This window comes from Platalea leucorodia, assembly GCF_965183815.1.
Source record: "Platalea leucorodia genome assembly, chromosome: 7".
Lineage (NCBI taxonomy): Eukaryota > Metazoa > Chordata > Aves > Pelecaniformes > Threskiornithidae > Platalea > Platalea leucorodia.
Window position 1 is genome coordinate 29,411,381 of NC_138829.1, and position 26,260 is coordinate 29,437,640.

Here is a 26,260-nt window from a genome sequence, read left to right on the forward strand (position 1 = left end):
AACTCAACTGATGTGTCAGGGTAACTGCACCTGATCCCTGCAACCCCCCTGGCTCCCTGGCAACAACTTTAAATGCAGTGACTTCTGTTTTGAGTGACAGCACTCAAGGAATTAGAGCTCACCTCTACGATGTGGGTGAACTTGTGAAAATAGTCCCTGCTCTCTATTTAATTAGCCTGGTTGTCATACCAGCTTGATGTACTGGTATAACAAGCTAGAATGTCAAGTGGATCACAAACATCAAACAACAACTGCTGTGCTTTTAAACAAGCTGTAAGTTTAAGGTTTCTAGTCAAATCAACCTTCTCGCAAAGCCATCAACCAACGACACCCTCCCAGCCCCCCCCCAAGAATTACCCTTTAGCGAGGATGCTGTCAGTGAGAGGGGGAGTTTGCACTAGTGAAAAGGAGATGGCATCTGTCTGTCTGGAAGTGGCTGATTCCCCAGCTGTTCCCAGCTGTGCGCTTTTTCAGAGCTCTGTTCTGATTAGAGATTCATTTTGGAGACTGCTAGCACAGCAAAAAGCAGTCCATGATTTTGAACAGAAGGTAGTCTATTTTTGTGGTAAATGGGGTCATCTACAGTTTTGGAAGCCAAAAGGCCTTCTGATTGTTCTTGGCCTTACATGTCTTTTCAAGATGCTTTTTGTAAGCTTATACAAATAAAGGAACAAACCAGATAATCTGTTGTGGGGTGTGGCTGTTACCTTTCCGATGATGAAGATTTTCCTCATCTCTAACCATAATACTGCTTCCATCTAAGCCTATTGCTACCTGTCCTGTCCACCGAGATGACTGATTGTTCCTTCTCTCTTTGCAACAGGTTTTCATATACTTGAAGGCTGGAGAGATGAGGCAGGGAATTAACAATCTTTTATAAGCTAAATTGCCTCAGATCTTTTCTGAAACTGGATATTATCTCATCTGAGGCCTTATCAGCACCAGCTAAAGTGGAAAAATGGTATCCTGAAAGACACATGAAATAATCCTGTTCATACATCTCTGTCTGATGTTTGCCTTTTCACAGTGGCATTGTATTGACTTGCCTTCTGCTTGATATCTGTTGTCTTCCCATCCTCTTAGAGCTGTTCCCTTGCCAGCCATTTCCTGACATGAAGTCATTCACTTGGGAGTGACTATGAAAATGCAATGCTTGATATAAGTTCCTGCTCAGTTTGTGTCATCTTCCAGGTTGCTTCTCCAGTTTGTTTATTTTGAATTCTGTCTGCCATCCAGTATACTTGCAGTTCTCTCTACTTTCTCATATGCAGATTTAATAAGGTTGTTTATTCCATTGTCCAAATTATTCATGAAAGCACTGAATGAAGTTGGAAGTGGTGCAGTTATCCATGAAATATCCAGCTCAATGCGTCTTTCCTTTTTGACAGGGAACCATGGATAATTACCCCTTAGGAATAATGTCTGATGACTTTTGCAGCCGTCCTACAGTGGTTTGATCTAATCTTTCCTTCTGCAGCTTACTTATGAGATTGTCATGTTAGGTGACATCAAAGGCCTTTACTGAAATCGAGTTTTGACATCGATTGCTTCTTCCCTGTCCACAAGGCCTCTTAGTCTGTTGTGGAAGAAAATTAGATTGGTTTGGTATGATTTGTTCCCTACCATTCATCTGCTTTAGTACCTTCAGTGGGTTTACAGATGGTATGATTTATTCTAGTAGTTTTCTGGTAACTGAACATGACAGGTTTTTAATTTCCAACTTTTCTTTTTCCCCCCATTGTTAGAAGGAGACTTGCAGGAGACTTCCCGTTGGCCAGAAACTGCCTATGTTTTGAGTGTTTTCCAGGATGACCATCAACACTTCTGAGATTAATTCCTCATTTTTTTAATTATCCTAGGACAAACAACATCATGCCCAACCAATATGAAAAAGATGGCCAAGTTATCATAACCTATTCTTCTTATTGGGATTTTTGTGTTAAAAATTCAAGTAATCTCTGAATCTCTGCTTTTATTTCATGACTTTTCTTTACTTTTAAAATATTTTTCTTAGAAATACTTGAGCAACTGTGATGCATGTAATCATACCCTTTTTGTTGTTGGTATTAATCGTATTAACCATCTGCATGCTGCTGATATTTCTAGTGAAGACTCCTATATGATGGCATTAAATGTTTTGGACTTGTGCCATATTTTGATAACTTTTCTTCTTTTCTAAATTCATATTCCTATTCTAAATTTCCTATTCCTCTAGCTGCTGAAGTGTTCTTGTTAACATCCCTTCCTAGTTACATCTCGCGTTGTCTTGCCATTCCTGATTTTGTCCCCAGGCACTCCTGCTATTCTTTTATACTCATCTTTAGTAGTATGACCTAGATTGTTTTCTGTACACTTCCCCCTTTTTATCTGAGGTTGATAAAGAGCTAATGATTTAAATAAATTACTTGCTATACACCTTCTTGTCTGCTTTAGGACTGTTTGTGCTCAGGTTTTCAGTATAATTTCTTTGAGGAACTGGCACCCTAATTCTCTTTTTTTCCTTAGTTCAGAGTAAGATTTCACGACAGGCAAGTTTCTTTGAATTTACCTTGTCTTGAAGGTAATTTTCATAATATCTTTTACTCAGCCTTCCAAAGGATCACACAGTCTATCATTTCTTGGTTGCTGTCACCTTTACTTCCCCAGCTGATTCCTCCCTACACGTTAGCACCAAACCCAGCAGGCCTTCCTCATGTTCCTGTCCCCTGGCTCTGTGTCAGAAAGCACTTTTATTATCGCCATCCACAGGCCTATGTCTTGCTGTGCCCCCCTCCCAAAAGCAGCCTGGGCAGGTAGTTCCCTGCCATTACTGCTTTTGGGGTGACATTGCCCAGCGAGGGGGTGTGCTCACAGGAAGCCTCATCCCCATAACTTCCATCTGTCCTCAGTATGACATCTTCCTGTTCGTTTTCCTCTTCCGTCGGCACGGTTACCACAAGGCAGGTTTAACTCCTGAGGTGGTCCAGACCACAAAGCATTCTCAAAATAAAAGATAGCAACTGCTCTTCTTTTTAGCTTATCCTTCCAGAAGAAACTCTGCCTATTCACTTGTACGTGCAAACTATATGGCCTGTGGATCAGTACCTCTCCCTTGATGCCATACAGTCCACTCCGTGGTCCTGTGGAGCCACGTACAGCTCCTGTACGCAGTGTTGACCCATACCAGGTGATGGGAGGAGTAGAAGGTGGGGAAGAGACACAGATCAGTTATTAAGGAGTGTCCTGGTTTTGGCTGGGATAGAGTTAATTTTCTTCCTAGTAGCTGATATAGTGCTGTGTTTTGGATTTAGTATGAGAATGATGTTGATAACACACTGATGTTTTAGTTGTTGCTAAGTAGTGCTTACACCAGTCAAGGACTTTTTAGCTTCCCATGCTTGGCCTGGTGCACAATAAGGTGGGAGGGGGCACAGCCAGGGGGGCTGACCCAGACTGGCCAAAGGGCTATGCCACACCGTATGACACCATGCTCAGCATATAAACTGGGGGGAATTGGCCGGGGGGCAGTGGTCGCTGCTCAGGGACGTGCTGGGCATTGGTCAGTGGGTGGTGAGCCAATTGTATAGTGTATCACTTGCTTTGTATATTATTATTATATTATTATTATTACTATTACTACTATTCTATTTCATTTTACTTCAATTATTAAACTGTTCTTATCTCAACCCACGCGTTTTCTGACTTTCACCCTTCCAATTCTCTCCCCCATCCCACTGGGGTGGGGGGAGTGAGCGAGCGGCTGCGTGGTGCTTAGTTGCTGGCTGGGGTTAAACCACGACAAGGAGGAGAGGACGTGTCATAAGGCCACTGAATATGTAGCAAATGGATTGTGTGACCTAATCAATTATAAATCTTGATCATTTCTGGCTCTCAGCACTGCAGCCACTGAGGTATGAAATATTGATTGGCACCCTTCTTCCCAACCTGGAATGCTACTTAGGCATCCTAGCAAACACCTTGTATGCAATGTCTGAAGAAAAATAAAGCAACTTAAAATTTTTGCAAATCTCATCCAGAGCTAGTAAAGCATTTGCATTGTTACAGAAATGGAGGAGAGCTGCTGATCAGATGTATGATGCTTCCCATGGCACTTTACTCTCCTTTTAAAGGGGAGATGCAGCGTGGCAGTCATGAAAGAAAGGATGATGGGAGCCCTGAATTAAACCAGCACTTTTCAAAATGGAAGTTTGAGTGACTATGAAGTATGTTTGGGAAGAGACAATAAGACACCCCTCCCAGGAAAATACTCCTCTCTTCTTCTTCCCCAAAATGTTGTCCTTCCTGGCAGCAATAAGAAGTGTAGCATTTACTTTGAGCTGGTGAAGCTGGGAGAAGGCAGAGCCAAGGCTGAGATCTCCAGAGGCTGCACGTGTTCTTTGTGGAGCAGGGAAAAACTGGAGATGGAAAGTGGTGGGGGAAGATAAGGAGGGCTGGCTGCAGGGAGGGCAGCAGGGAGTGCCGATGAGAAGCCCCGAGCTAAACGCATTCTCTGTAGGGCTCCTCTCGACCTGAATAAATGCAGCAGTTCAGTGTTCCTTAACTCAAAGTAATGCAAAGGTATCTATCCAAGGCTACCTGATACAGGTAATGAAGCTGAAGGGAGATGAGGGGCACAGAATATTGATAGGGCTGGTCTCTGAAGCGGAGAGCAGAGCTTTGCACACTGAGGCTGGGAAAATTGTCAGATTGTCGTCCAAATTTGAAAAGCCAACAAATCCCATAGAAACCCTGGGTGATGCTCACTGGTGAAAGCCCCCTTTTTGGTGACTAAAAGGAAACTGAGTAGGGAGAGAGAAACAGTAGCGTAGGATGTACAGATTATAGCAGCAGATAATTTTGTGACACTTTTTATTTAGAAGATTTTGTTCAGATTCTCACTGGGGAAAGCATGTTGTAGCTCATTTTGAGACTTTGCTGAAGCTGGTAGGGGCACAGCCTATCACTTCAGGTGCTTCTAAGAAACGGTGAAGCCCGTTGCCTCCCCTTGGCTCCTTTCTGCTTAGCGTGCACTTGCAGCAGGGCCCGCGACTTGGCCGCAGGCTCAGCTGCGCTGCGATGAGGGGCCTCATGGTTTGGACCTTGTGAGCCCCGTGCCTTAATGGCGATGGCATAGCAACAAGCTGTGAGCGGGGGACGGGTCTCTGCTTGTCTCGAGCCAGTGCTCTTATTTCCTTTTCTTCTCAATTTCCTAGTTGTCTTCAGATAGTGCAGGGATTAGGTAACTGCTGTTAGAGTAGTAATCAGCCTGGCCAAAATGTTGAGGAGCCCAGCCCAGTTCAAGTCACTGGGATCAGTGTCACTGATGTGCCAAGTGTTAGGATTTCACCTCGGTGCGTCTGAACTGTTTGGAGAGATCACACTACCTGGCTATATTGTCTGCCGAGTGCAGTATATTTACCCCTAATTTATTCTCCCTCCGTAAGTGGTACTTAAAATTCAAACCTTAAGCCAACTAAATCCACTGAAGGGGAGCTGAATATTTGTGAAAAACAAGTAAAAGTCTCTTCTCAAAGCATAAACACTTGTATTTTCCTTGCACTCAGTGTAAATGCTTCTGTAAAGTGAACTCGGCGCTGATGAAGTGTGCCTGTTGGAAGGCTCTGAAGCTGGCAATCTCTATCCGCAAGGCAAATCAACAGGGAACTGCTGATGCAAAACCCTTGGCTGAACAGTTCAGCTCTGCACAGGACTGAGAACTGCAGATAGCCTGAGCTGACTACAGTACGGGATATAATTCAGCCTGTGGCAGCACAGAGCAGCTGTGTGTGAGATTTTTTTACCTTCCTTCTTATTTAGGGCAGTTGGGTACATTGAACTTCAGTGAAGAATAAAATTAAAATAAGTTTTCCGATGAAAATCCATTTGCTGTACTTCGTAATGAGTATATCACTGGCGAACTGCCTAAAAAGCTTCTCACAGTTTAGACTGCACTTCAGGCTGTGCTTAGGCAGCTGGGTGGAAAAGGCTCTTTGCCTTCCCTTGAGAGATGTTCAAGTGGGACTTACTTCCATTAGCTTTGTGATACTGTTTCAGACCTCTCAAAGCCATATGAAACTCCACCTTGTCCTTATTCAGCCTGGGCGTTTATTGCACCACCTGCTCCACCGGTGGTGACGGTGCTGCCCCACTGGCACTGTGCAACGCAACCAGAACGTGACCGGTGAGACCGGGGCGTGCCCTAGAAATGTAGGGAGAAAGGTTTCCACTGCTTACCATCTTCTGCAGATCGATTCCCACTAATTTAATGGGGAGCTTGGCAAGAGCTGAGGAACCGGAAGGTAACCAGGGATAACCAAGAAGGAAAAACATCAGAGATTTTTAATTCCTACAGACCTATGTTGGTGCTAAACACAATCTCTTTCGGCATAATGAAGGGCCAAAAATTTCTCCCAGTGTTAGGTAATCCAATCAAATCAGTTCCATGCCTTCTTTCCTTCTGCTGATATTAACTGTGTTCCAGGTTGGGTTAAAGCGGGACATCAAGCAGAGAAGTATTCAAAACTTTCCTCCAAGGAACAAAAGCATTTCTAAAGGATGGAATAGATTTTCGATACTTTGTGTGAACATATTTTTCATACGGACTTCTTGGCTTTTATTGGCCTGTGGAAATCCAAGTATTTCTTAAAAAAATGCATTTTCCTAGTGCTTTATATTTTGGAGATAGAAACTAAATTTTCAGAATTAACCTTTTATTATACTTGGTAAGTTATTGGCAATGATAAACATCCGTACGTCTTAATTTTCCCTGCTTTTGGTAGGATGATAGGATCATTCAATCCTGACTTGAAGTAAGGGCCATCTTATGTTATATAGTATTGAAAGACTGATAATAACCTGAAAGATGGGATTGCCTGGTATTGAATGTTCACGTCTTACTCAATGAAACTCGTAATTATGCCGGTAATACTGGATACCTGCGTTTCAAAATTTTGATTATTAATTACTGTTTTCAGTGTCTCTGAAGGGAGATGGAGCCTTGCACGAGGCGTTACTAATTCCTGTTTGCCAGCAACCACTCCTGAAGGCCGTAACCTGGCTGGAAAATGGACAGCTGAGGAAGCCAGTTAACTGGATGTGCTGGGTTAGAGACAGGCCTGTTATGGGCAGTTTAGGCTAGAGGGTTTGTGGATGTCCACGGTATTATGCTTTACTATGGGAACAGGGGGAACTGACTTTCTGTTTTACACTGACTTTTCCTAGAGTGTGTGTGTGTATTTTGTTGTTACTATGATAACCAATTTTTGCACTCTCTGAGCATCCTGGTCCTATGATATATCCTATCAATCATAGACATGTGGAAGAAAGCAACTTTGCTGCGTTCTGCATGTCTTGGGTCTTTTCTTATGCATGAGAAGCTGACATCATTCTTTTTCTATAGAACCTTACTTCTTAGGTAGCTGACCTTGTTGCCACCACCACCTCACTGTCCCTGGTCAGCCTCAACTCCTGTTTTTGTTTTCCAGAGCTGGCTCCAACTGGTCTTCTGGACTGGGAAGCGTGGGGTCGGTGTCTGTGTCAGTCTCTGCAGCCCCAAACCGGTGGCCTGAGCGCCAGACCTGCTGTCACGTTTTCCTGACGTTTGTGAAGGGTGGGAGGTATGCCACACAACAGTGCGGTGAGTTAGATGTCTTTTTATTATGGATCTAAGTACTTGTGGTCAAGCCTGGGCAAGTTGGTACTAACAAAAGCCTAGGTAAGGAAACAACAGCATAAAAGTACGTAGCATTGCCTGGTAAGGAGTAGTACTGAGGCGAAGAGCAAATATCCTGGCTTCTTGACTGCGAGCTCAGGTGTATGGGGTTTATACGCTATCTTTAATTGTGCCTTTATCTCGGCCTGTGAAACCTCAGCAGGGAAATACGGAGTCAAGTAAAGCTCTGAGAATGGTGGAGCTGAGCGGGGATGGCTTGTGCCCACAAATGCACTCAGCTTTCCAGCAGCAGCAGGAGCGCACTCCCTGCATGTTTTCTTCTTGTGATGCACAGAGAGCAGAAAGATTATAACTATTTTCTGGCTTGTGGGTTTAATGAAAGCTTTGAAAACCTGGTCTTGTTTATTCCTACTCAAAGCTGACTTTCAGACACTTACTTTTTGGTTTGACAAGCTTATCTACGTTGAAAAACCTATCTGTGTTACAATGGCATGAACCCATAGTTTAGGTGGTTTGTGTTTCAAGTCAAATCCAGATGTAGCTGCAGTGCTTAAAGGGTAGGCCTGAAGGTAAGTTAAACACAATATTCCTTCATATCTCTCTCCTCTTCTTGACCTGCCATAGCTCTTGCCAGGGAAAAAGGTGACACAAGGATGACTGTGCCTGTGCACAGCACAGAAATAGTCTGATCTCATCACCATCTCCATTTTGCAAATCTATCCAGAGCACAGCAGTGACAAGCCCTTATTTATCCAGTTCCTAATTCCCCTTAGATATGTGCTACATGCCAAAGTTTATCTGGGGTCTCCAATGCCTCATTTTAGGTCCAAACAGACATTAATTAGAGACATTAAGCTCTCCACCGCTCCTAGGCTTTTCATGCATCACAGCTGGAGTTTGTTTATATTGCAACTCAGTGCCAAACAAGGCACACCCAAGCTCAAGCTCTGCACGCAGTCAAAATCTTTAATAAACAAAATGAGCTTAACTCCACTCTTTATTTAAAAAAGAGGGGAAGGAGGGAAGTCCTTTCAGTCTTTAAATCCTGCAGGTTGTTTTTTTAATTTCATGACATTTTTGAGCCAGAATCCTTATTGTTAGGAAGGTGAAAGTTGACAAGACTGCTCTTTTCTGTTGTCTTTCTACTTGTGATCTGCAATCTTCCCACATCCCCTCTTTGCTCAGTCTTTTCCCGTTCAGTTCCTATACTGTTTTAAATTTATGCCCTTTCTGGTTGTACTGAAAGTCTGTTTCTTTGTTCATCCCATTTTCTAAGGCTTTGGTCAGTTACCCATTTCCTTGTTTTAAGGCTTTTGAGGCACGGACTTTGGTATTTTAGTTGATAGATGATATCCTTTCCATATTTATTACTGTTCCAGTTTTATTTGGTCTGATTTTAACATACCCTATAGAGTAACAGCTTTTCCTGTTTGCTTACCCAGCAATCTTTGAGCTTTCTCAACATCTTCAGTTATGCTTGTGTTCTACTTATTTGCTGAGGTTGTTTCCATGCAGCAGCTGTAGATACTTTGGTTTGGAAAGAAGTGTGGAGTGCTAGTTACAGATTACCTAGGAGCTCAGCTGGGGAGCCAAACAGTTTCCAGTATGTTGTTCTGGCTTGGTCTGCCATAGAATTACTCCTGATTATTACTTACTGCCTACTCCAGCCCGCAGCTTTTGGATGCTAGTGGCAGTTTCCCCTCATTGCCAAGGAAGGCTTGTACAACCAGGTGCTGACTCTTGTTATTGGAAGCGTTTGGTATGAGGAAGGAACAAACACCTGCTTTTGCAGTTTTGCAAAAGCCCATATAAATCTTAGCTCTGTGGTGAAACCTGGCAGGAATATGTGTTCTTACTGTATCAAATATGGTAAAAACAAATACGGACTAGCTCCTGGCAGCTCTGCTCCCAGGAGGTGACGAAGCCTCTGTGGACTGCACTGTTGGAGGGCCCTGCTTGGTGGGCAATTCAGAGCAGCCTGAGGCAGTGGTTTTTAGGGAGCAACTGGTTGCAAGCCCAGAAGAAGGTAGAGTTACGATCAGTCTTTAGCAGGGAAGCTAAACAATGCTGGGGGAAAGAGCTTCTCAGGGGGATCCCTCAGCTTTGTGTCAGGTTACTTACCCTGATGTTGACAAATTGGTAGTTTGAACTAAAATGTGTCTTAGCATCACTGGGGAGATGCAGGTAGTTTATGTGCGTACTTGGTCCGTACTGAGTCTGTGCCATCACCTTGCTGCTCTACCTGAGCTAGCTCCACCAGAGCCACTTCAGGTATGCTCCTACCACACCTCTAGTTGCACTGTGGTTTTATGTCTAATCTGGAAGGTATTTTACTTGTCTGCTTGATCTTAAGTGTTCCAGGTACTCTTGGGCAATACATCCACATATTTGGACAGAGGGGACTGGTATGTGATACTGTTCCACCTTGCAGCGAGCACTTGTGGTGGTGAGGTGATCTTCAGCAGACTGGCCAGTGCAATGCCCCTTTTCTGTTTCCCTCTGCTCAGAGGGGTCACAGTTTACTTAACGTTTTCCGAGACAGTGTAATGGTCAGTGTACTAATGATCAAAACCAGTTAGACTGCTGGGGGGGGGGGGGGGAGGGGAGGGGGAGCTCTCACTTCTCTGCACATTTGTGGGTTTTTAAGTCAAAAAGATGTTTGTTTTGATGAATAGGCAAAAAAAAAGAAGGGTGAAGGCAATGTTAGGATAGCAAATTCAATGAGATCCATAGAAAAAAGGAGGCTGGATGTTGCCTTACTAAGTTACCCATCTCCTACTGAAGTGCAGGACCAGCTCTGTGGATCAGCAGCATCCGCGATGTTGAGCTAGACTGATGTCTGTCTAACCTGAGAGATGACCAGTGATGGCGACTTCCTAGCATCCCTGTGCAGTCTATTCCCTTGCTTATGGGAATGTGCATACTTTAAATTAGTGAATGGATAAACGCACCTTAGTGACTCCACTGTCACCGCCTCTTGGATTTTGCCTGTGGCAATGGCCATGGAGAAGGGGACCAGCCTTGGGCTGTAGCATGCCGGGGCAGTAGGTCCATCCTGTGATCCCCAGGGATGGGCGCTGATGCTGCACACGGGTGGCCTGGCTCACATTGTACACCATATGGAGTTAGCTCTCAGCGTTGCAAAGAGTAGGTTGAATCGGCACTGGCCAGATCCCATGATTTTAGATCTTTACTGCTTTCTGAACTTAATATTGTGGGACAGTTAGCTCAGTAATGGTGAGCCTCACAGCTTGTCATAAAGCTAATGTTCTGGAGGCAGACAACACGTGCAAACTTGTTCCTTGTCAGCATAATTATAATAATGAGGTTACAGTGTCAGCGATGTTAATTGAAATTACAACAAAGCCAGGTGTATAAAATACAATGTGATAATCTACAGCTGATTAAGCTTCATTGTAAGGTGACAATGAATTCAGTTGCAAGTGTTTAAAAAGCCATAAACTACGTGACAGTGAGATTAGTTTGTTTGTATTAGTACATCACTGTGTTTATCAGGCTGTCATGAATGGACCAGTTTTGTCTGAAAAAACAGGCAGTGCTTTCCTAAATTTAGCTTCGGTTGCTGATTTGTACCTCTTGAATGAGACCTACCGTTTTTTCATATGGTGGAAAAATATGTAATTTTTGGCAATTTCTTACACAATGCTCACTGCCTAATTTTTACTTTGATAAGATTATTTATATTCAGAGTAATCCCCAGGTTGTACTGGACATACAGGAAAAGAAAAAGGGAGACAGTAACCCACGACCTTTAAATGAGATTTATCTCGTATAAGTATTGAGATTTAAAATATACTGCTTAGGTGAGATGGTGACTTTCTGGAGTTTCTGACAGTTCTTGCTCTTTCCTATATAAATAAATTGTCTCCTTTCTGGTCCGGGTGCTATTTCAGTCACCTGAAATAGTGCTACAGGACAGACCGGTCTAAATGATGGTGGAAACACTTAATTCCAGTGTTTCAAGGTCAGCATCGTCATGCTTCTGTCTTGATCCTACTAGCAGTTCATAAGGATTCAAACCTTTTAAAACGAAGGATGACAGCTGTGACTCATGGCCATTGTATCTTGGCATTTACCCCGATGAGGAGATTTTTGTGACTCATTTGAGAACAGGCTGAGTTGCCTGATGTGTAATCGCTGTACCTACGAGAGCTAGCATTTTCCTCCTCAGAACAGGTTCCTATACAAATTCTTCCTGTGCGAAGTCACTCAGCACTTGGGTGACTCAAACAATGAAAATAGCAATGGGGTACCGAGCCCACTCAACAGTTAAGTGCCTTAAAGACTGAACTCCTCTGTGTTGATGTTCTGTCTCACGTTATTGCTAGGAAAGAGCTCCCTTGATAGAACTCCAGGAGACACTGAAACTATTACCTCTCAAAAATACATGAGAGGCAGCTGCTCATCAATAGATTTGTCTAGACCACAATACTTGTCATTTCTCTAGAGTATTGACACATCACAGCGAGCAAAATGAGAACAAACTCATCTTTCCCATGATACGCCAGGAACAGAAAAGCTCATCCTTAAATGGGTGCCTCTTAGATGGTAGGTCAGCCTCATGTGCTTAGTCATATGAGAGGTGAAAGAGAGCTCTTCCTTGTATTGACACGGTCCAGTTTTTGTCATTGCAGCAAAACCGAATCCGTTACGGAGAAGCAGCATTGGTACTAGGCAGTTGTCCAGGCTGAGCGGTCATTACAACTGTCTAATGCAGTTTTTCCTTTGTTCAAATCCTGCAGTTCTTTGTTTTCCCCTCCTCCTCAAAAAGTAAAAGTATTTGATCTGACCTCAAGCTTCTGCTCATTGCAGCCTTCCAGGCTTCTCTCTCTTTGCTTATGAATCAAACTCCATCACAAATATCTGCAGTTTTAATGCTATGGCGATAACACTCTGACATGTTGTTATAGCAACAGTACATACTATATATCTCAGAATATCCCACATTATATCACTGAAATAAAATATTGTGTGTCCTATCAGGTACACAGTATCTGTGTTGTTTTAAAGGATGTATTGAAGCATCTACCTCCTTTCTTAGATAACAGACCCGTTTCATTGTGCTTGCTCTATACTTCCTGGGTTTCTAATAATCCGTAACGTTTGTCCCAGAAACACTCCCAGCGCTGATACATTCCTTTTGTAATGGAGCGAGCAGAACTGCATGTACTTCCCCGGCAAAGAGAGAACAATTGATTTATACAGCGGCAGCAAAGGAGCTGCTCTCTCCTTGAATAAATGTGTGGAGCAAAACAAATTAACGTTCAGAATTAAAACGGGGCAAGGCCAAAGGAGAGGTAAGCTTGTTTGGGGGGAAGATGGTGGAAAGTTCCCGTTGTACTGCGAGTTCCTGGGATGGAGCAGAAGTCATGGCAGGACCTCCGGCACCCTGAGGAGGGAAGACGAGGAGGTCATCCTGGTCCTTCCTGACTCTCCCCCATCCTACAGTGACCCAGGGATTTCTTTCTGCTTAGGGCCTGTGTTTTTCCTGCAGCTATGAATAAGTTTCCTGGCTGTCGGTGCTGGCTCTACTAAGCCCAACACAGCCCTCTGCTGTGTGCGAGTGGGAAGTCTTGCAACCTGGCCTCAACCCGTCTGCACCCGCCCGTTTTTCAGACACAGCTTATACTGATGTTGCCCACCCACTCTCCTTTTTTACCTCAAGACTGCTATGGTGTTTGCATATCAGTTTAATGCTACAAAATATTTTGCTTGGCTTGAAAACTAAAAAATCCATCAATCCTCTCCAAAATTTCACAGATGAGCGCTCTCCCTTCTTCACCCCACCAAGCACCTCTGCAAAGGAGAGCCTCGGCCCACGCTTGCGTGAACAGATGTAAAGGACATCTCTTACGTGGGGGCTGTTTTTACAGGCTCTATCAAAGTACCTCAGGGGAAGGAGTTGGAGCTGCAAATGGTGCGTTTCAATTTACAGATAGAGTTACTTCAAACGTGGCAGTTTCTGGGAGATGACACCTAGTGGAAGTTCGACCTTGTCGACAGTGTTACCATTGGCAATAGGCTGTGCTCATAGATTTCTGAATTTACGAAGGCTTCATTCGTGTCTGCCTGTGCATGCTCGCTGTCCAGGGGCGATCCCCACCTTGCATTTCTGGGCATTTTCTGCAGTGGCCCATTCCCTGTTTCTCATAGTGCCGTACGAGGACACCTTTTTTTTGTCTGGTGGAAAAAAAAAGGACAATGTATGAAAAAATTAATAGGATAGAAAGGCTTTTGAGTCCTTTGGAAAGTGCATGGATGAATGCCCCCTGCCCGTGTTCTGCTTTGACACGCTCGTAACACAAATATTAGAAATCTGCAGAAAAGCAGGGGGTGGACTAGATGACCCGCAAAGGGTCCATGTCAACCTCAGCATCTCTTTGATTAAGAGGCATCATGCTAAAATCGATTTAAGGCAACAGAGGGGAAAAAAAATCTCACATATACACACAAGGCTTGGGGGAGGGGGAGGGCAAAACCAAAAAAGGAGTGAAAGTTCCCTTTTTTTGTTTGTTGCTTACACTGTTATCAAACAAACCAATGTATACTCCTTGCAGAAATGAACACAGAATGGGAAGCCCTGTTGTTAGACAGAAATGAAAGGCTGGTTTCCAGCAAGGCACATATATAATAGCACTTTCCTGAACAACGCACACAACTGTGCTTTCTTCCTAGTGCCTGTTTGAGGCATACTGAACTCTTCTGTAATTCACTTCAACTCTAACATCTTTGAAAGGTCACATCAACAGCAGGCAGTTGTATGAAACTGGCAGTTTTTGCATGGGATCAGCAGGGGTATTTCAGGCTGAGTTGAAGAAGTGTTTGTAGGAATCTGCTTACAAGTTTGTGTGGAGTTTGCTTGTGTTATTCCAGTGCTAGTAGTTTTACTTTCACAAGTATTGCAATTTAAAAAAAAATAGAATATGTTTAAAAAAAAAGACTGACACAACACAAAAACCTCCTCAAAATAGGGGAAATCAAAACCTCGCATTATTTACTACCTGGGTAGTAAGTATGAGTAACTATTTACTTGTACTTTCCACATCATGGGCTTTGTTACATAAAAGGCTTTAATAGCATGCAGTGTCTTCTCTCTGAATTATGGATGACAGTGCGGTCTGAGCGGCAGCCTACAGACTGCATGGGGTCCGTGCATGCTTCTGCCTAGTCTGTTGCTCAAATGCTGCCAGGAAAGCCAGCCGCCTCCTCTGGCACACGCCCAGGCTAGGGCGTGATCTGACATCTCTCCCAGTATCGGTGATCGGGGAGGTAGGTGCTTCCAGGTCATCTGCAAACCTGCTGTTGCTGCTTTTCCTGATGGTGGGCTGAACACTGAGGCAGGCGCTACGCAGGCTGTGTCCGAGGGAGGGAGAAGATGAAGCGTTCAGGCGGTGCTTGTGGCTGTAGGTGTGCATGAGTCATGAAGACGTGTGTGTGTGTGTGTGTGTGTGTCTGAGGAAGGACTTGTGGTTACAAGACCTTTGCAGGGAGAGCCTGGAGCCACCTCTGCAGTGAGAAGAACCTGGCAGAGGTAGGCTCCCAAGTACTCCAGCAGTGTAGCAGAGCTCTCGGACTAGAAAGACCTGGGTAGTTACAGGGCTGCAAAGATAGTGAAAGGTAAGCCGTCAAACTTCAGTTCCCTGGGATCAGTTCATTAGCACTAACACGTGACTGGTGGCACCTTTGAATTTACATTGCAGGTGGATGCTGGATTTAAGTCCTGCTATGCACTTAAGTCCCTTTTTCTTTCCAGCGTGACCTCTGCTTGTGCCTCGTCTTGCCTGCAAGAGTTGGCGGGGCTCCATAAGGTCTTTAGGCCTGCTCACTGATCTCGGTGGCAATGTACACTTGTAGTTTGGTGCCATTAGAATGATTCATAAGCAGACTTTGCTGACGCCTGAGCTCATGAATTAATCTTAACTTCAGCCAAAGATGGGCCTAAATTAGAACTTGGGCTCTCAATCCCTCCAAGTTTGGGGGAAGTTTGAATTTGGGCCTGAATGCTGGTGATGTGGTCTCATTTCCAATCCCATGACTTAGTGGGCTGGGAATCCTAATTCTCTCTCTCAGAACATTAATTTACTTTCGTGTGCCTGGTGCCTGGCAGTCAGACTATCACTGGATCCATTTGTTTCAAGGTCATTCGAGGTGGCCAGTAATAGATGCTTTAGGGGAGATGCAAGCAGCTCTGCAATGGAATGACTGGCTGAGGCTCTTTTTGATCTTTGTTTTAAAATGTTGGATGTGGAGACCACATAGCCTCCCTGCATGAGTTTTACTACACAGCCCTAGCTGCTCAGTGCTTTCTTCATTGGATTCAGTGGGACTTTGAAGAGACTGTGGCTGAGCAGTCCATCCCCAGGACATGCTTTTCTTGGTCTGTGCCTAAATTATTTCTGTAGCCTGCTGTTAAACATCTAGTGTCAGTTTGCTTCAGCAATGATACAGAAAAAATGTCTGAAAGGGAGTTAAGAGAGAACGAATCTCAGGCATTGTTGCTTTTATAGCACATCTCTGTTTTGCTCCTGACTTTCAGCATCTTTATTGGTTTGTTATGTGGAGTAAGTCTCTATGTGCATAACCCCTGGGGCTCTTGTCCAAATAATTGGACAGCGTTGTCTTCTGCATAACAAGAAAACTAAAGAGAGTAATGATTTATTAGTTGCTCTACCACAAATTCATTTTATTATAATGATGATAGGAAATGTCCTGATTCTCTAAAATTAAATGAAAACTGAGAGCGGTTTTAGAACACATCAGACTGCAGTCAACAGATGTTACTGCTTCCCACCCAAAAAAGTGCAATTCAGCCTTATGCACATTGAAATGGGACTTCTTACATAAATAGAGTAGGCTAGCAGCTGAACAATTTCTGGAAAGATGTAGCAAGTAAGATAAACACAAACCACTGATATTAACTCTCTGAATACCCTTATCCTAAGAGCTGAATGACTTATGTTGCAGCTATATTATTTTATTTAGCTGAAACCCACTTTTAATGCTTTGGTTGTAGAGTATCTTGTCAGAAATTCTACTTACTGTTAATAAATACATGAAAAAAAATAGGTTTCAACAAAAAACAGATTAAGCCCAGTTTCATGGGAAATGCTATTAACTCCCGTCAACAACTGCTGGCTGTTCATGCAAGATAATAGACAGCCTCCCTGGATTGTTTTTAACTTGCTTTGGATGTACGTTTTGTGAAATAAGATGGAATTTCAGTTTGTGGCTGTAGGACATTATTGTGGTCTTTTTCAGCTCCTGTTTGCATCAGTTATAATAATTTCTGTTGCCTTTATTAGGAGAAGGATCAGACCCCTGGTTAAAACGAGACACGTGTTCCTGAATACCCACTCGCAGCTTGAGGGGAATCTAGCAGTGGTTTTGACAAGAAAAACCATTATTCATCATGCCTCATTTAGCAGGCATCACATTTTACATTTTCCCTCTGCCAGCTATTCACTCTCCCGCCCCTTCTCATCAGTCAAATACAATTAATATCACCTTAGCTGACTGTTCACTTTGATTATCCAGTATAGTACTATTACTAGTTTCCTTTCTTGATGTTAGCAAACCATGAGTAATGATTTATAACCCAGTTAAAAGGGTATTGCTGGCATGTCCATATACCTGAGTTTCTACTCTCTTTTTTACCCCAAATACCTTCCAGACTAATTAGATGTTACCATGTTGTTTCCTTATGCTTTGACTCCCTATCAGCCTTAGTATTCCTGACCATCTTTCACTGTGAATTTCTTTCTGCCACCAGCTTTTCTGTAAAACCTCTTATTGACTGCTTTTCAGAGAAAATTCTATTATTTTTTGCTACTTCTTTATCCTTATTGCTGGAGTACCTTCCTTGGAAGTTTCTGAAGCGGTCTGTGACCTCTAAAATAACATCTTCTTTGACATTTAGTCAACATCTTATACTATCTCAGTTTAACAGAGTCCTTCGGCTGGTGTTCCCCACTGCTCAGAAGCACCAAGGAAGGAGAGCTGTCAGTCTGTGGAGTAGGTGGTTGCTGAGATTATATTATCTAGTTTTCTGGGCCACCTGCTGGTAGCTGTTGCTCTGCTTCTTCAAATACACATATTTGCTATGTGTAGCTTGAACGCTGCAAGTGCTCCTGAGGTATTTGAGTAGCCATTCAGCACGAATCGGCTCTGAGAGATCATCACTGGGGTCAAAGAAATCAGAGGTGGGAAAGGCCTGAAGGAGTCCAGGAGAGTTTACGTTCCTCATCCTGCAGCCGGAGGAGGGTTGGTCGCGGTGGTGTGCTGCCTTGCTCTCTGTCCCGTCGAGTTTTCAGCATCCTGCAACAGCCTCCTTTCTGGGAGTTACCTGGGTTTTAGAAGAAATGATTCTTGCTATAAAATGTAAACAGTCAAAATACATATCCAAACTTTTTATTGCAAATCTATCTCTGTTTGAATTAGGATGTTAGTGCAAAAGCCTCTCCTGAGTAATTAGTCATGCTGCCCTCCTGGAAAGAGTTTTGTGTAGTTGTCATGGAGGACTGTCAGGCAGTCAGGAGCATTGGACCTGTGTATTGATTTCTTTGGCTGATACCTTCTTAATCTGGAGTCCACTTTGTCTCTTGGCAGCTTGTTTGCTGCTGGCTTGCTGGGTTTCATTTGCCACTGTAGGGCTGATGGGAGCCCAGCAGGTAGGAGTCCTCTGCAGGCAGCCCCCACCCGCTCACATCTTTCTGTCTCCCAGCGTTTTTGTGGCAGACGGAGTGGCAGAAGTCGCCTCACTCCATTGTTTTATTATTTTTTAAAATTATTATTATTACTTTTTAATTTGGTTAATTTTCTCTATCAAGTGTCTTCTTGTAACCACATACTAATGGGTGAAAAAAGCAAATTTCAGTTGCTGCACAAAAGTGGTATGTTTGCTAGATGAACGTGCTGATGTACTCATAAAACATAGGAGTGGCAGTATCTTGCCCTCAGAGAAGGGCAAGATGTTCTAGAAACTTAAAAAGCAAGCTATGCTCCGGTGTCTGGTTTGAACACAGTTTAAACTCTGTCTCTACAATGCATGTTGAGAACAGCTTGTGCCATATGAGTATTCAATCACTCTTTAATCAGAGTTTCTCAAGCTTTCCTAGAATGTAAGCTGTTTTAGAAGAGAAATTATTTTGTGAAAATCTTGTATCTGAATTTCCTCAGCTCATCTATCCTTTTGATAGCTACCAAAATTCTTATGACAGTAGGCTATTACTTATGTGGGGAAGTAATATTTAGAAAGGCTTTAATGATCTTGTATTTGGCTTTAAACACAGCAGTTAATATTAATGAATCCTTAGAATCAAACATCTAAGTATTTATTAGAACAGGAATTTGCTCCCCTCTTTCAAGTTGAGGCTTTAAGGATGTAGCTGGAGTTTCTTTCCCTCTTACAGCCCAAGGAATATTTAAGTATTCCTTGAAAAATAGAACAGCTTCAATCTGGTGGTATTGACAGCATCCTGACCCTAAACGCTGCACACCTGTGATGCGAGACATGCGAGTTTGAACTCTTGAGGGACGTGGAGGATGCTGTACTGAAATCTCTCATGCTGTAGGTGAGGATGGTGGCCACAGGGGTTCACCAGAAAGGGCTCGGTTAGCTACTTAACTCAGGAGAGAGCATCTGATTGTGCATCCAGACCAGACCTGTGCGCCTTACAGCAGGTCTCTGGTTTAACACATGCATTTCTGTTTTGCATTTCCCATTGATCACCTCAAGACACCTACTTGCGGGTCCGTGTGTGCCCTGAGCAAGGCAGAGGCTGTGGGGCTGTGAAACAGCACAGCTCTGCTTGAGCAGCACCTGGGCTCAGGGCTGCCTTCTTTACACCTGGTTTGACATTTAGTGACAGTACTGCTTGAGCCAACATAGAACACAGGGCAAGTCTGTGGCTGCCTGCAAAGTATATATGCTCTGGGGTAACGTTCGTGCTCACGCCTCTGTTGAGTTCATCGTCAGGCACCTAAAGTAGCTGCAGATATACCAGGGAGATGAGGAGGTGGTCTGTAGAGTCCCGTTAATGCTTCCCGACTAACATGTGGATTCCTGGTTATATGGTAGCACTGGCCCATCATCTATGCTGCAATTGCTTCTGCCCAGGCCAGCAGAAGCTGGGCACCTGATTTAGGGCTCTCAGTTCTGCAAGCTGGCAAAGTACCTAGCTAGGGATGCTGAGAAACTAAGTACTGTGTTACCCAAATTCTTTGGTGAGTTTAGCTTGGGGACCCTTATCATTTGATTATTTTAATTTCATGAGTTCCTAGTGGCCAGAGGGAGGATCAGGATCTCACTGTGTTAGATGCTACACAGACATGTAGAAAGAGTCTTGCCCTGCAGGTCTTTCAATCTGCATACAAGATGATTAAAGATTAGAGAAACGGAAATATGCAAGTACAATAATCAGATGATAAGTGGTAAATGTTGCATTAGTTCCACATTAGATTTTTTCTCTTGTTTTCTTGTTATATTCCTTTACTCTTACCACCAAAGATAAGAGGTAAAGAAAGAAGAACTGATGCTTTCCACTCCTGTTAATATATCTCACCTATGGCAAAAGAGTAACTGGCATTTTGTTGGTCTCTGGTTATTATGGTTTATTTTTTTATAACAGTACTTTTTACTATTATGGTGCCCAAGGTCTGACAGAGATAAGAGCCATATTAGAAAGATGCTTTATAAGCAGAATAAATGCATTTCTAGTTGGTTCAGCAGCCCTTATTCTGCTACTTACAAGAAAATTAAGATACTTTTTAGGGAAAAAAAGTTCAATGATTAAAGTAAGTATTATCTCCTTGAGCCCCAGCCCTCTTAAGGGACAGCAGAATTTTGCTGTCAGGAGAAGTCTACATTTTCCAACTTTGTAGCTACATAATGATTTCTATACATAGACTAGTCAATATGCTTCTCTGAAGATTTTGCTTCACTTAAGTGGAGTACAGCAGTCAGCTGGCAATACTTCAGCCACGTATGAAAGGGAGTCAATTTTCTTCCTATGTTCTGCTCTCTAATGCTGCCTATAGCTCCAATAGATTCCGTTGTTTGGTACACCTGTGAATTTAGTGAAGTGCAGTACATGCGACGGGAGGCTTTGGGTGAGTTATATCAGCACCTGGCACTTGCCATAATGAGATGTAGGAAGAATGAAAGAAATCATAGTCCCATTGAAATCAAGGATAATACTCTCTGCGCTCCAGTGAGGACAGGATTTCAGGCCACGTGTATTGGTAAGTGCATGTCCCCGGCTTCTCTTAAATGGTTCTACCTACAGGAATTTCTTTCATGTCCTATGTGGAGAGGATCTTAAACGTACTTTTGGTTTATTATTGATCAGTGGTCTGCTTGGGAGTCAATCTAACAATTTATATAATGATGAGGTCCCGAACTCCGAAGATGATCAGAGCACTGTCTTTGAAAAATTAAAGGAAAGAAAAGTTTTCCTTCAAAAACTGAGTGTCTAGGAGGTTCAGCGATACGAGTCCTTTTCATGAGACAACTTTCACACAGCCTCATCAGCGTCAGAACCACAACTTCTGCCCTTCACTTTTTTAAAGGGCTGTAAACAGTCCCACATTTTCTTCTGTTCCTCTTGTTGCAGCCCCATTCTGCAGTTCCTCAGCTGGAATTTTCCTTGACCCGTATGGCTGTCACAAAGTTGCGTGTTTAAAATGACCTAAAGGCTCATTCTTCAGCAGGGTCTGGCTTTAGGGACCGCAGCTCTCAGGGAAGTTTGGGAAATGCCCGTTTCTCCTCTCTGCTTTTCCCAGCTGGCACTAGATGGTGCCACGTTACTGAGCTTTGCTCCAGAAAACCTCATCGATTTTAGCCTGCTTTTCTCTCCAACGTGTGGGAAAGAGTAGGGCTTCTCTACCCACACTGGCAACATGGGTACAGTAAAAAAGACCTTTTTTCTAACCCTAAACTTGAACTTTTGTCAGTGCAGGGCTGGTTCCAAACCTGAACATGACTCCTGCCCAGTCTGCTTGTTTCCTTCTCTTTTGCAAATGGTGCTACCGTTCCTGTATTTCCTCGGTCCACCTGGAGTATGTGACACTCATCAGAGACCCGAGGTTACTGATAATCACAATATCCCCTCTATCTCTTTAATATGTTCCTGTAATTCCCCATCTCGCTCCCTTTTCCTTACATGCTCCCATTTCTTAACTTACTTCTTCAAATGTTGTTTAAGAATATGAAGGAAAAAACCCAACAGATCTGTTTAAAACAATTTGACTGTATTTTTCAACAATAAAAATAGAAATTAAAAAACTGAGTGGAGAGGTTCAAAAGAAAAAAATCAATATTGTCTACTGCAAAAGACACTACAGGCAGGCTTTTCAGTACACTGCATACAGTGCCGTACAAGGGCCGTGCAGACAGGCTTTTCAAGCATCTCCCATTTTGCTGCCTAAGTAATTGAGCTTTGTCTTGAAACACTTCTGTGTTTCTCCTCCTGAGCTTGCCTGGAGCCGATTCTGCTGATCGCATCAGTGAGGGTAGAGGGCTTTAATTGGACTCGGTCTGTTCCCTGCCTCCCCCCACACCGTTTTTGATGGTTTGAAATACCAGGCTTTGATGTTGTAGTGAGATGCGGTTGTAGGAGAGATGCCGATTTGTGTTTGGCTTGGACCAACACGAGCACAGAGGCTTTCCTTGTGCAGGTGGATGTGGCCCTGCATCCAGCTGATGAAGGAGGAGGGGGAGACGAAGGGGGCTTATCTGGTGCAGTTGTGAGCCTTCTGCTGGGAGCATGGCTGAACCTCTCCCTGTTGATGGCTGGCTCCTGGTCCAGCCATGGGGATGGGGCCATGGGGCAGCCGAGGCAGCCCGTCCTCCTCCAGGAGACACCTGGAAAGAGCCAGTGGGAACCTGTGGGGTGAGCACAGAGGCAGGTGCAGAGGAGAGCTTATCAGCTGGGTGGAAAGGGCTGCCTGAGGTCTGGCAGGAATCTCTCCAGTCTGCATCTCAATAGACTTCCTGCAGTTATGGAAGAAGTAAAGGACGATGTTGCAGAACAGAGACAGGGAAGATCGTTCTCTGCTCCCATTCAGTCTGAGGATGAGGTTGAGCCTTGAAGAAGGGGCTGAAAAATCCAATGTGCGTAAGAATCTGAACCTGTGGATGAAGAAGCCTGATCTTCAGTTGTCCGCTTGGGTTTCTTCAAGGTTTTGCTTTTGTGTGTGCAATCCAAACCTGGCTGTATTATCTCCAGCAAACAAGCACGCAGAATGAGAGGTAGATCCCAAATGTAGAGTTTGGGAGGGCTTGAATCTGTCACTACTCCAGATCCAGAGGAAATGGGAAAGCTCAGCTGGAGATGTGAGGGGTCTCTGGGCCAGATTCATTCCTCCAAGTTTGCTTCCTCAGTCTTTCTTCAAATTCTTACCTCCATTTAGGGTGAATCTTTGCAAAACATAGTGTAAGTGTTTGTTTGTTGCTGGAGTTACACTGAAGATCTAAAATATCAATCAAAATGAGAGTCTTTTCTCATTACTGCTGACTGAGGTTCCACACAATGTTTGTTAAAATGGATGGAAAAAAGCCATTGAAACGGTCTCAGCACAGAAGTTTGGTAAAATGTGTTGCAATATGACCATTATATTAAGGAGGAGGAAAAAGATGGGAAATTTTCTGTGGCAGAGGCTGTGTGTAAGCTTGAGGTGCCCTCAGAATTACCTAGGCAAAATTCAGCTGAACTGTATATTTCAAAACCTGAGACAGGAGAAAGAGCCGCACATATTAGTCTCTCATCTGTAGGAAAATAGTTAAAATGACAACAAAGACAAGAAAACCTACATTTCAATTTCAATACATCTATTTGAATTATGGCTATTTGGTACTTTTGAGAATAAATTGCATTTGAAATGGAATCTTTCTAATGACTTATCTTTCAGGCAGGTATTGTGCACACCTTTTTAATGCATTTTACATGTTTGGAGGGGGGAGAAAAAAGATGAATTATGAAGAAGTTAAGAGGAAAATAATTTCAGGAGGTAATGGATGAGCTCTGTCTGGAAGATTAATCAAGGCAGTTGCAAGAGAGTGCCAAAAGCATAACTGAAGTAGAACTAAATATCTGATTGTAATTAAAACTTTAGCCTTCTAATGGCTCCATGAAAGATATTTTAATAAACGTGAAATGCACTTTCTAAATGGCACGCTAACTTTTAATGACTTGGGTGTTTTGTTTGATTAGTAACCTGGACTGTTAAATTAAAGCCAACTGCAAATGCATGATAAAATATTGATGGTTTCAGGCAAATGAATTGGGGGAGTTATGCTTGACAGATTTTTGGTATCATTAAGGATTTTAACTGGTGGAAAATATATATTGCTGGTGCTTAAAGATAGTTAAAGAGGATCTCGTCATTTATATGCCCTAGTTTTAATTTTACAGTAATACTGGGAAAAAAATCTGAATTATTCACAGATGGTTGGTCAAGAGAGGTCACTTAATTTAAAAAGTGTTATTTTAATTACACCTGTTTCTCATTTCCAGCATAGAAAATTAAATATTTGGTGGTATTTGGTTATTTCTTTTCCTAGAATGCCTGCAGCTTTCTGGAGGCTTCTGTGTGTTTTGTATGTGTGTTAAAGAAGGAAGAGTGACATGGTAGAAAGATTTTTATTGTTTCCACTATAAGCAGCTTTATTGGAAGTTAATTAAATTAAAAAAACATAATGGTATCTGCAGGTTCAGAAATAACACATGGGATTTCCAAAGGAAGTGGGGATGGTCCCAGAACTCAGCCTCTTTTTAAGACAGATTTATTGTATTATCAAAATTCAGCAGCCTTTCTGATGTCTTTGCATGATTGAAAAAGAGAGAGTCGAAGGACTGTAGGGAAAGCAGTAAAAGTTTTCGTAGTTCCTATTAGTTCACATCAGCTTAGAACCGTTTCTTACACCTAAGGTGTGCTCTGGTTTTGTTATAATGCCTTAGATTTCACACAGACTTTACTTCTATTCCATTCCATTCTTCATGCAAAGAACAAAGATCAAAATAAGGTAGAGCGCCCAGAGCAGGGTTAATAGAGCAGTACTTCGGAGTAGTTATAATGTATGAGACTTCACTGGAGAGGAAGGGAACACAATATCATTTGTACACATGTGCTGGAGTGACAATCGGAGTGAAATCATACTTCCACTGAACTCAAAGGATGCCGAGTCAGTGTTTTTCATAGGACTAGGTGTTTCCTAAAGCTGCTCCACCACCATTACATCTTTCTGTCTCCCTCCCTCATCTGGTTTCTGCTCCCTGCGCCCAGGCAGCCGCTGGCCGTGCTCTGGCTGCTGCCGCGGCGGTGCTCCCCAGCCCCCGGGAACCCACCTTCTCCTCACAGGCTCTGTGGCAGCATCTCTGCCTTGGTTTCTGCCTCCGATTTTCCTCCTAGATGCAGGTGGCCAGGCTACAGCAAAGCAGCAGGAGGTAAAAGACAAGTCTTTGGCTGGCTGAAAGTGGACCTAGGGTCAAGAAATTATTAAGGGAGGAATTTGGGGAGACTTTGGCCGAAGCCACGTGCAAGTACCTTGGTGGGGTCTTGTGGAAGAGTAGCTGTCCCCTTGGCTTCCCAGGAGTCCCAGACCTGGGTTAGGACCAAATTCAGTCCCTGATAAGGGGGAAGCTGGGAACAGCCTGTACTGGCCCCTTCTGAGGAAGTCTGAGGCAGAAATTGGGGAAGATATCCAAGGAGAAACAGTGTAAGCCAAGGCAAAAGCAGGCAGCTGCCATCTACACCAGAATCTGCAGTCATGGGAATATTTGAGCTATCTTATAATGCCACCTGCAGTAACAGGGAAATACCACAGCTGAGGGACTACTTAGAGGGAAGCTCCAGGGCCAAGACCAGTTTGAACCTCCATAGGGAAAGTGGGAACCTGCTGCAACCTTTAGGTAATGTCTAATGGCTGCATAGTCCTAGGCAGAGGGCTGCGTGGCTCAGTAGGCTGTGAACTGGTTTGCAGTGTCTTTTGACCAATATAATTTATCCTGGGGAGGCAGGACTTTTGAGTTAGCAAGAGGAAAAAAAATATCATCGTATACACTGAAAGAATGCCCTAGAGAACTGAGTACAGTTCTGTATCTGATGGCAACTAGTTACCTGATGCTGGTACCCTTTGCCATTAGAGAAACCTCCAGACTGTGTAACTGTGATGGTAGTTCTTCTCTATTTCATGTTATGTTCCACTTACTTTGTTTCTGCATGGACATTAGACACCACTTGATCCAACAGACACCTCAGGTTAATTTTACGCACATGGATATTTCAACCAGAGCATTTACAAAATCAGTACCTTGGAGTGCAAACTCTTCAGGGCCATCTTCTCATTGAGTCACATGCCATACTGAGCACACTGCTGGTGCACAACCGATAAATTATAACTCCCTGGAGACTCCCATTTGTCAGAGAAAAATGCATCCATGTTCAATAAAAGATTCTGTCACTCTATTGCTGTCTGCAGCTCTTTCAGATTTATATATTCAGCTGATGATGAGCCATTCAGTATGATGGGTGTGATGTGTCTTTCCAGTTGGACAGGATGACCACAAATGTTATTAAATTCCACCAGTCTGC